At 37.1% G+C, this 12,016-nt stretch overlaps 1 non-coding gene across 1 annotated transcript; it reads left to right on the top strand.

The window, feature by feature from the left end:
• Positions 1–11,193: 11,193 nt before the first annotated feature.
• LOC141676170 (small nucleolar RNA R71) lies at positions 11,194–11,298 on the top strand. The gene has a single exon (XR_012556775.1). It is a non-coding gene; the product is annotated as a small nucleolar RNA R71 (small nucleolar RNA).
• The last annotated feature ends 718 nt before the right edge of the window (positions 11,299–12,016 follow it).

Below are 12,016 nucleotides of genomic sequence, written 5' to 3'. Positions count from 1 at the left end.
AACCAGCATAATCTGCATCTAAATAACCAGTTAGATCAAAACCAGAATCTCTAGGGTACCAAATGCTAAGTTTTGGTGTTCCCTTGAGATATCTGAAAATCCTCTTAATAGCTACTAAATGAGATTCTCTAGGATCAGCCTGAAATCTAGCACAAAGACAGGTAGCAAACATTATATCTGGCCTACTAGTTGTTAAGTACAGAAGTGAACCAACCATTCCCCTATAGCTTGAAATATCCACAGACTTTTCAGTAGTGTTTAATTCAAGTTTAGTTGCAGTGGCCATGGGAATTTTTGCAGATGTGCAATCCATTAGATCAAACTTCTTTAAGAGATCATAAATATATTTGGTTTGACTAATGAATTTTCCATCATTAACTTGCTTAACTTGTAAACCAAGAAAGTAAGTTAGTTATCCCATCATGCTCATTTCATACTTACTTTGCGTCAATTTGGCAAACTTTTTGCAAAGTTTTTCATCTGTAGAGCCAAATATAATATCATCTACATAAATTTGAACAAGTATACTAGAGCCACTAACATTTCTAAAGAATAAAGTTTTATCAACAGTACCTCTTGTGAAGTGATTTTCTAAAAGAAACTTTGATAAAGTGTCATACGAGGCTCTAGGTGCTTGCTTCAATCCATAAAGTGCTTTCAAAATATAGTAGACATATTCTGGAAAATTTGTATCTTCAAAACCAGGAGGTTGACTGACATAGACTTCCTCCTCCAAATCTCCATTCGGAAAGGCACTTTTGACATCCATTTGATAGACCTTGAAATTAGCATGGGCTGCATAAGCTAAGAAAATTCTGATGGCTTCAAGTCTTGAAACAGGAGCAAAAGTTTTATCAAAATCTATTCCTTCTTGTTGACAGTAGCCCTTAGCAACCAATCTAGCTTTGTTCCTGACCACTATGCCATTTTCATCCATCTTGTTTCTGAATACCCACTTGGTGTCAATTGGATTCTTCCCCTTAGGTTTGGGTACCAGCTTCTATACCTTGTTCCTTTCAAATTGGTTTAGCTCATCCCGCATAGCTAAAACCCAATCAGGATCCAGCAAAGCTTCTTCTACTTTCTTTGGTTCTTCCTTGGAAAGAAAGTTGTTATATAGACATTCTTCTTGAGTTGCTTTCCTTGTTTGAACTCTAGAAGATGCATTACCAATGATGAGCTCAAAAGAGTGATCTTTAGTCCATTTTCTTTGTTGAGGTAGATTAGCTTTAGATGAAGAGGCCTCATTGTTGTCTTGATGTGTGACTGAGTTTTGATTATGAGAAACTCCCCCTGAGTTTGTGAATCTTTGATTTGAGAAAGGGGTACTTCCTGTAGGTGATCTATTCTGACTCTCAGCTTCTCTCATTGTTCCGACGGATGATGCACTTTGTATCTCGACGGATGAAGCTGATTATCTCCCGATGGATGAGACAGATTGTCTACTGACGGATGAAGCATTTTATAACTCAACAGATGTTGAATTATGTGCTTCATTAGTTGTAGATTTTTCTACATTATCCTTAGCTAATGTCTCTTGATCACTTTCATCATCACTGTCATCACTAACCATCTCTACATTATCAAACTTGAGGCTTTCATGGAAATCTCCATCTTGCAGTCCTTCAATCTTTTTATCATCAAACACAACATGTATAGATTCCATAACAATGTTGGTTATTAGATTGTAGACTCTATATGCTTTTCCAACAGCATATCCAACAAAGATTCCTTCATCTGCTTTAGCATCAAACTTTCCATGTTGATCAGTTTGATTCCTCAAGATATAACATTTGCAGCCAAAGACATGAAGAAAATTTAGAGTTGGCTTCCTATTCTTGAACAATTGGTAGGGTGTCATGCACTTTGCTTGATTACCCAAAGAGATATTCTGAGTGTAGCCGGCAGTATTCACAGCTTCGGCCCAGAAATATGTTGGTAACTTTGATTCTTCAAGCATTGTCCTGGCAGCTTTAATAAGAGATATGTTCTTCCTTTCTACTACTCCATTTAGTTGTGGAGTTCTTGCTATAGAAAATTCATGCATAATCCCACTTTCTTCATAAAATGATCTCATCACAGAATTCTTGAACTCAGTTCCATTGTCACTCCTGATTCTTCTAACCTTGAAGTCAGGATGATTATTGACTTGTCTTATGTGATTGATGATGATTTCACTAGATTCATCTTTGGACTTTAGAAAATATGTCCAAGAGAACTTTAAGAAATCATCCACAATTACTAGGAAAAATCTTTTTCTTGAGATGGACAACACATTGACTGGTCCAAACAAATCCATGTGCAACAGTTGCAAAGGTTCTTCAATTGAATCAAGTTTCTTTCTGAATGACGCTTTGATCTGCTTTCCTTTCTGGCAGACATCACACAATCCATCCTTAGTAAACTCCACTTGAGGAATACCTCTAACTAGTTCTTTCTTGACAAGTTCATTCGTGGTCTTGAAGTTTATATGGGACAGTTTCTTGTGCCATAGCCAACTTTCATCTTGACTTGCTTTACTGAGAAGACAAGTTACTGATTCTGCATTTGATGAGTTAAAGTCAGCTAAGTACACATTTCCTTTTCTCACTCCAGTGAGAACCACTTTGTTGCTCATTTTTTTTATCACAACACAGGCTTCTGAATTGAAAGTAACTGAGTTGCCCTTATCACAAAGTTGGCTGATACTCAACAAATTATGCTTGAGACCATCCACTAGGGCAACCTCTTCAATGATGATATTATCTTTTAAAATCAAGCCATATCCCACATTATAACATTTACTATCATCTCCAAAAGTAATACTTGGGCCAGCTCTTTCCTTGAACTCAGTGAGCAGGGTAGAATCTCCAGTCATGTGCCTTGAGCAACCACTATCCAAATACCAAAAATTCTTTCTGTTTCCCTGCACACATCAAAATCAAATCAAGTTGATTTTGGTACCCAAGTTTCCTTGGGTCCTACCTTGTTTGCTTTCTTCTTTGGTTTCTTAAGTTTGATCTCATTTGACTTGCGAATTTCTGATTCATCCTTAGTCATTTGAGTTGGACCTTTAAAACCAATCATTAAAATAGAATTATCATGCACATTTTGATTAACAGGAAAAGGCATGCTATTTGTAAACATGTTATTCCAGTAAGGTATGCTAAATGGCATTTGAGGCATACTAAATGCAGCATAATAAGGATTAGGTGCAAAATAGCATATTAGCAAATTGTGCATTCATATTCTGAGTAGACATAGCATTCATAGGCATGGTAGACATGTTGGGAAAAGAAAAGGGTACAGATATGGGAGTTGGCATAGCAAGTTTGCAATTAACAGACAAATGATTAACACTACCACACTTAACACAGATTTTTCTTGGTGCATATTTATCAGGTGTGTAGTTGTTATGTTTGTTAATTCCTACTTTTCCATTTCTATTATTTTTCTTTTTAGCTTCTGTTTTAACCTCAATCTTTTCTAATCTGTCATTCAATTGCTTGATAGATAGATGACCAATATTTACTTTCTTTTCTTTTCTGGCTTGACTTGATTCTCCTGGAATAAAGTTCTTAGAAACTGATTCATATTTCTCATTCAACTTAGCTAGCTTAGCTTTGCTAACTGGTTTACTCACCGCCGACGGATGTGGCTCCTTGTCTCTCGACGGATAATCCTTTTGATTATCCGACAGATGATTTTCATCATCCGTCGAGTCCACATCTGTAAACAATCCTTCAACCAAATTGGACTCAAACTTCTCTTTACTCTTCTTCCAGGCTACATAACAATAGGACTCAATATCTTGAACTTTAGTGATTTGAGCATGAACATCTCTAAATGATTTCCATGCCTTAATCACTTCATGTTCTCGTTCAAGCTGCTTCGTTAAAATCTCTTCTTTCTTCAAGGACTCAGTTAATTAATCCTTAGAAATCTTACACTCAATTCTCAATTTTTCAAATTCAATAAACTGAGACTCTAGCACATTATTCCTCTCACTTAAAAACACATTTTTTTCTTTAATTTTAGCATTTTCCTTAGTGAGGGACTTAAGTGTAACACGCAGGTGATATAATTATGTGGACATGTCATTTATTGCATCATTACACTCAGCTTTAGATAAATGTGCTAGGTTAGTGGTGATTATCTGATAGTTTGAAGAACTTGTTTTTGTTTCATCAGATTTGGCCATTAGGGCTAGATTGCCATAGCTTGTTTCTTCATCTTCATCCAATCCATCTGCAGCCCAGTCATTCTCCTGTGTGATGAACGCCCTTTCCTTTTGTTTGAGCAACTCAAAGTATTTATGTTTAAAATCAACAGGCTCAAACTTCTTTTTGCTGGAATCAGACTTTCTACATTCACTAGTAAAATGACCTGCCAAGCCACATTTGAAACACTTGAATTTTGACTTATCAACCATGTTTCTGTTTGGCTTAGCTGCTCCAAAATTCTTCTTGAATTTGAGCTTGGCAAATCTTCTGGATAAGAATGCTAGATGTTTATCAATATCATCCATGTCATCTTGGCTCAATTGATCTTCTTTTTCAGCTACCAGCCCTTTACCCTTGCTTTCATACACCTTTGATGTAGACTCAACAGCTTCTACATTCATCTCTTTCTCCTTCTCTAACTCAGCAACCAGTGCTATGGACCCTCCTTTCTTCCTTCCTTTCTCCATCCTCTCATCTTTCTCTATTTCAAGCTCATAGGTTTTCAGGATGCCATACAGTCTCTCCAAGATGAACTCCTTGTAATCCTGTGAATTCCTTAATGAGACTGTCATTGGCTTCCACTTCTTTGGAAGAGATCTAAGGAACTTGAGGTTAGAGTCTTTTGTTTGATAGACTCTTCCATGCAACTTCAGAGAATTTAGTAGCTTTTGAAATCTACTAAATATATCAGTGAGAGACTCACTTTCTTGACAGTGGAAATGCTCATATTTCTGAATAAGTAGTTGTATCTTGTTCTCCCTTACTTGCTCAGTACCATCACAGATAATTTGTATTGTGTCCCAAACCTCTTTGGTTGTTTTACAATTAATGATATTATCAAACATATCACCATCAAGTCCATTGAACAATATATTCATGGCCTTTTTATCTTTCCTGACTTGCTCAATATCAGGGTATGACCATTCATGCCTAGGTTTTGAAAGAGATGGCTCATTGCCAGTTGCAGCTCTTATTGGTATATGAGGACCTCTCTCTATGCAGTCCACATAGGCCTCATCTTGGGAAAGAAGATGTAGGTGCTTCTTCACCTTCCAGTGGTGATAATTATCTTTGTCCAGAAATGGAATTTTAACTCCAACATCCTTTTTGTTCATCTTGTTGTTTGTTGTGACCTTTACACTCTTTGTACTTCAAGAGCTTGCTCTGATACCAATTTTTATTCCCTAGCAATACAACAAGAATTACAGAAGGGGGGTTGAATGTAATTCTGGCTTTTTTTCAATATTTTCAAATAGTTCTAACTTAATACATATAACAGTGTTTGATTTGCAATGGTGCGAAATAAAAGAGTGATAGAAATCAAAATACTAAGTAATAAAAACACAAGCTTTTAAAACTTTCTGGTGGATTTGAAAGTATCCACTAGATATATATATATATATATCAATTGAGAACCCTGTGAAGCTTTGAATAGCTCACAGCTGCTTTACAAGTTGAACAAACAAACTTCAGAGAAATACTTACATAATACAGCTTGATATGTTTCTCTGGAAAATGTATTTGCTTAGTTAATTATTCTACTTGCTACACTTGGTTTATATATCACCAAGTTTACATGACAGTAAGGCAGGATAATAAAATAAAACAAATCTAGTCTAACTCCATGCTACTTCATTACTCTATCTAGCATCTTTGATTATCTTCATAATTGCATGGAAATGGCAATGCTTCTTTGTTCTCTAAATCCTGCAATTAGGCTGCCACATTCCATTTGCAAACACCTGACGCCTATGACTATGTTGTCACTGTCATCTGCTCTTTTGAATTATGATCATCCATCGGGACTATGTTGGTCATCCGTCGGGAGCCGTGTTGATTATCTGTCGGGAGCCTTTGTAGATCATCCGTCGAGAGCCTTTTGGTCACTTGACTCTATTTCACTTATATAGAATTACAAGACATCTTATATTTACAATTAGCCAACCTATTCTGCATATTAACCTAGTAGTCAACATGACTTAAAGAATCCTACATCATCAACTAATACATTGTTGTTTGCAGGCATGTGCTACAAGACTTATTGTTACATAAGCTACACTCTCGATAGATGATCAAATTGTCATCCGTCGGGACTATAAAGTTCATCCATTGGGACTATATTAGATCATCCATCGAGAGCTACAAAATTACACTAAGTTAAATCTACTAAGGTGTTTTGTTTAATTTATCATCAAGTTCATAACATATTCCTGTTAGGGCGAAAGCACGCGCTAATATTCACGCAAGTAGTATAAGATATAAATCAAATTTGTTCCCACAGAGACTGGTTTAGGTTAAGTTCAATTTATGCACCTATGCAACAATGTATGGTTATCACCCAATGCTAAGACAAATAACAAATTGGGTTTTGATTAAACTAAGAGATTATACTGAATAACATTAACTAAGAGAATTGAGGTTGAATTACTATATATGACAAACATAGGATCCTAACTTCATTAAATAGACTTTTTGTTCTCAACCTTAGCATGTAATGGTGATGACACTAATCATATAACACGAAACTAGTAAATGCCAACTTTCATTGTACGAATACCCTACTACCAAGCATCCACAAAAGAGATAGAAGTTGAATAGACATCAATTATGCTTAGTCCTTATATGTCAATAAGAATTGAAAACATAAAGGTTTAATGAGCAAGTTATCTATCGTGATTACATATGGCAAGTAAGATGGTTAAAATTACCTACGAATCATGCATAACAAATACATAAACCTATGCTAGCATGGCAAGTTCTAAACCTCTATATTCACTGTCGCTTCAATAGAGATTAACACGCTATCTTATAAGTTAGCTACGCACATAAGACGAATAAGCACAACCAATACTAGGATATCAATCTATCACCACACACCAAGATATCGAAACAAATTAATTATTAAAATCCATAAGTAAATCCGCTAGAATCTCATGATAACGATTAGCCCATAATTGAACTCATTGTCATCATGGGTTCCAATGAAAGCATGGTATAAAACAAGGTCTTAATAAACTGAATAATAATCAAAGTATGAATAAAAAAGGTCTAGGTTCAACAAGAATGAAAACGAGCATCCAAAGTTACAACTATTTTCAAAGAATCACAAGTAGAAAACAAGATCTTCTTTTTCAGAGTTGTTTTGTGCTTCTAGGTCTTCTCCTTGATCTCCCAATCTTCCCGGATGATGAAAACCCTTTTTTTAAGTATATATAAGCCCCTAGTGGACCTGAACCCTTAAAATTATCAAATTCCACTCAAAAAAGGTTTTTCAGCGAAATCAGCCGCGCATCAGCATGCGGTCGCGTTCGGGTCTGACGCGGCCGCGTGTCAGCACGCGGTCGCTTTCACTTCTGACACGGCCGTGTGGGCGGCTTCTAGAAAATTCTGATGAATCTTATTTTGGCCATAATTTGAGTTTTACTCATCAGAATTAGGCGATTCAACTGCCCACGCGAAGCTAACGAGATTCTCTATAACTTGACAATTGCCTTGGTTTCCAAATCTGATCACTTTTCATCATATTTCCTTTAAAATATCCTTTCTTAATTTAACTGATACCTGAAATGCAATAACACAAAAACACATCAAAATACCAACAACTTGAGTCCAAAACACCAATTTAAGCTTGTAATAAAGCGTTCCAAGTGGATATAAAATCCACTTATCACACCCCCAAACTTGAATCGATGCTTGTCCTCAAGCATAAATAGACTCAAAACTACAAAACAAACCTAATGTATGAATGGAACTATGTGAATGCAACTAAATGATATACTCTCGATACTAGATCAATAAACATAACTTATCTTTCATCAAAAAAATCACAAGTTTATAACTAGAATAGAAGTTGAACGCATAATGACTCACAACACCTCCTTTCTACTAGAGTTATACAAGGATTCATGTTATTATTGAACACATAACAAAGATGCTTATTTGATCGTGCAATGAATGAGGTCCAAAAAGACTTATACAATAATACCCATGTAGCGACCGTTAGGTTAGCGGATCCCAGACAATAAAAGCCTTAGGTCACTAGGCACAAAGTCCCCTAGAACTTAATAACTCGAGTATTAAAGAGCTCACTCTTGATCAATTATGCATAAACACATACTTTCTTTTCTTTTCTTATTTTCTTTTATTTTCTTTTATTTTCCTTTTTTTCATTAATTTCTGAATGAGTGCGTTTCGCTCCATCTCATTCAACCCTAGACTACTCATAAAACTATGAGCCGACTACTAGCTATTTGACGCCTAGCCTTACAACAACTAGCAATGAAATCCAAGTTTTTCTCCAGATAAAAAAAATCAGTGTTTTTACGTCATTACGAGAATATCAAAAATTCTAAATATAACCAAGTGATTAAATCTCAACAAATAAACAAGTATGATCATGATCTAGTTCAAAAGCAACCCTATAAGACTTTGTGAATTTTTGTTTCTGGCATGCAAATCAATTCATTAGGACTTAAACATCCCTCTATTCGTCATCACCACACTCAAATCATCATCAACTTATCAAATATCATAGTTCCTCTTAAGGGATCATGCTAAATATGCATGCAAATGCAACTATATGAAATCACATAAAAATAAAGAAATATGTCCTAAATGAACAATCATGCAAAAATATGAATGAACTACAACTAAACATGCAATATGAATCTATATGAATCTATATGGACACACACACTACTAATCCTTACATTATCATCCCAAACTTAAAATTTTTAATATCCTCAATGAAGGTAATTATAAGGATTTCAGGCATACCTAATTAGCGGGAGAGTCACCCTCGTCGGGTGGAGGATCAGGTGGCCAATCAACCTCGCCACCAGTGTCTCAAACAACAGTACCAAAATCGTGTATCAAATCTTCAGCAAAATATCGGTGGATGACATGCATGGCCTCCATACGCCTAGTCAATCTTCTATACTGTGCATCACCAACACCAGTCCTATCAAATACCTGTTGCACATGAGAAGAACCCTCTGTAGGCACGGGAATATCCGTCCAGCCACTCTCTACATCATCAAAAATATATCCCAACCCCTTATCATGGGGTGTACTTAAGAATGAATAAATCAAGTGATCTGGCATTCGGTTGAGCTCAAGTGTGGGAGCTACTTGAATAAATGGTTCAAAACGCTCCTGAGAAATTTTCATCTCTGCTAACCCAAGAGAATCGAATGGCATATCCAACTTCCTCATCCACGGAGGTGTATTCAAATCATGTAATTGCTCTGCTCCTTCTTTATCTTCAATAACTGATTCCCCTATTAAGGATCTCTCTAAGGTATCTGACTTTGGCAATTGCTCAAGCTCTGAATTTACTACAGAGTCGACCCACTCTACTTTAAATCACTCTTCTTTAGTTGTGGGTAACTTTATGTCCTTAAACACATTAAAAGTGACCTTTTGATCGTAAACCTTCATCGAAAGCTCTCCTTTTTGTACATCGATCATAGTTCGGCCTATAGCCAAGAATGGTCTTCCCAAGATAATGGGAATCTTCTTATCTTCCTCGAAATCAAGAATTACAAAGTCAGCAGGGAAGATGAGTTTATCCACCTTGACCAAGACATCCTACACTATACCTCGTGGATAAGGGATGGAACAGTCAGCTAGTTGCAATGACATGTATGTTGGTTTCGGATCAGGCAGACCAAGCTTCTTGAAGATAGATAAGGGTATCAGATTGATGCTAGCTCCTAAATCACATAAACACTTGTCGAACGACAAGTTTTCGATGGTGCAAGGAATAGTGAAGCTTCTAGGATCTTTAAGCTTCGGAGGCAACTTCTGTTGCAGCACAGCACTGCATTCTTCCGTTAGAGCAACGGTCTCTAAGTCATCGAGCTTCACTTTCTGAGAGAGAATACCTTTCATAAACCTCGCATAGCTAGGCATCTGTTCAAGAGCTTCAGCGAAAGGTATGTTGATATGAAGTTTCTTGAACACCTCCAAAAACTTCTCAAACTGCTTATCCAGCTTTTTCTTCTACAGCCTCTTAGGAAAAGGAGGTGGAGGATAGATCTGTTTCTCCCCTGTATTACCCTCAGGAGGAGTGTGTTCCATAGTAGTCTTCCTTGGTTCCACCTCTACTTCCTTCTACACTTCTTCTTCAGCCACAACTGCATTTTCTGAAACTTGAGATTTTTCAGGTTCTTCGTCTTGCTGAATTTGGGGGCTTGCGACCTTTCCAGACCTTAAGGTAATGGCGTTCACCTGTTCTTCAACTTCCCTCTTGCCTGGATTTATTTCTGTATCACTAGGAAGCGTTCCTAGTGGTCGATTCAATAAGGCATTAGCAATTTACCCTATTTGGTTCTCCAGAGTCTTGATAGAAATAGCCTGGCTTTGGCATATAAGAGCCTGGTTTTTGCACATAAGCCGCAACTCCTCCAATTCATATTTTTCATTCGAAGATAGACATGCACCAAGAGTTTGTTGTTTTGGTGTAATTTGTTGCTGAAAACCAGGAGGGTTGAATAGCTTATTTCCAAACTGCTGGAACGGCTGTTGCATCGCATTCTGATTGTTGCTCCAGCTGAAATTAGGATGATTCCAGTTGTCAAGATGATAAGTGTCTGGAACTGGTTGTTGCGATCTCTGAAAGTTACTCAGAAACTAAGCTAAGCCACTAGATATAGCGCATTGCTCCGTCACATGCGGACCTGCACACTGCTCACAAACAATAATTATCTGCTTAACACCATAGTTAGCCAGGAATTCGATCTTCATAGACAACGCCTTTAGTTGAGCAGTGATAGCCATAGCTGTATCCACTTTAAGAACTCCTGCTACCTTGCCCTATGGACATCTCTGGGTTGGATACTGATATTCATTAGCAACCATCAGTTTAATTAGATCATAAGCTTCCTCATAGCTCTTTGCCCATAATGCTCCACCTAATGCTGCATCGAGCATGGGTCTGGACTGTGCTCCCAACCCATTGTAAAAACAATTGATGATCATCCAATCAGGCATTCTATGATGAGGACACTTCCTAAGCATCTCCTTGTAGTGCTCCCAAGCTTCACATAGAGATTCTTCTGATTGCTGCGCAAATTGAGTAATAGCGTTTCTGATTGCAGCTGTCTTTGCCATAGGGAAGAATTTAGTGAGAAACTTTTGAGCAAGATCTTCCCAAGTAGTAATCGAACCAGCTGGTAGAGAGTGTAACTAGCTCTTAGCCTTGTCCCTCAGAGAGAATGGGAATAGTCTCAGCTTCACAGCATCTTCAGAAACACCGTTGATCTTGAAGGTGTCGCATATCTCAATAAAACCCCTAATGTGCATATTGGGATCTTTAGTTGGGGAACCCCCAAACTGGATTGAATTTTGCACCCATTGAATTATGCCAGGCTTGATCTCAAAGGTATTAGCTGTGATAGCTGGCCTGACAATGCTAGATTGAATGTCATTGATCTTGGGTTGAGAAAAATCCATCAAGGCTTTCGTTCATGCTGCTGGGTCTCCCATTGTAATGAGTACCTGAAACACAACAAGTATACCGTGAAAGTAAAAGAGTCTGAGTCAGTGAACTTTAATGACCACTGATGACAAGCACATAAACTAAACAATTAACACTGAGTCCCTGGAAACGAAGCCAAAAACTTGTTAGGGCGAAAGCACGCGCTAATATTCACGCAAGTATACGTGTTTGCAAGTAGTATAAGATATAAATCAGATTCGTTCTCACAGAGACTGGTTTAGGTTAAGTTCAATTTATGCACCTATGCAATAATGTATGGTTATCGCTCAATGCTAAGACAAATAACAAATTGGGGTTTGATTAAACTAAGAGA

Source organism: Apium graveolens, chromosome 7 (assembly GCF_009905375.1).
Source record: "Apium graveolens cultivar Ventura chromosome 7, ASM990537v1, whole genome shotgun sequence".
In the NCBI taxonomy this organism is placed as follows: domain Eukaryota; kingdom Viridiplantae; phylum Streptophyta; class Magnoliopsida; order Apiales; family Apiaceae; genus Apium; species Apium graveolens.
The sequence above is the reverse complement of the archived record's forward strand: the minus strand, read 5'-3'. Positions and strand labels throughout refer to the sequence as shown.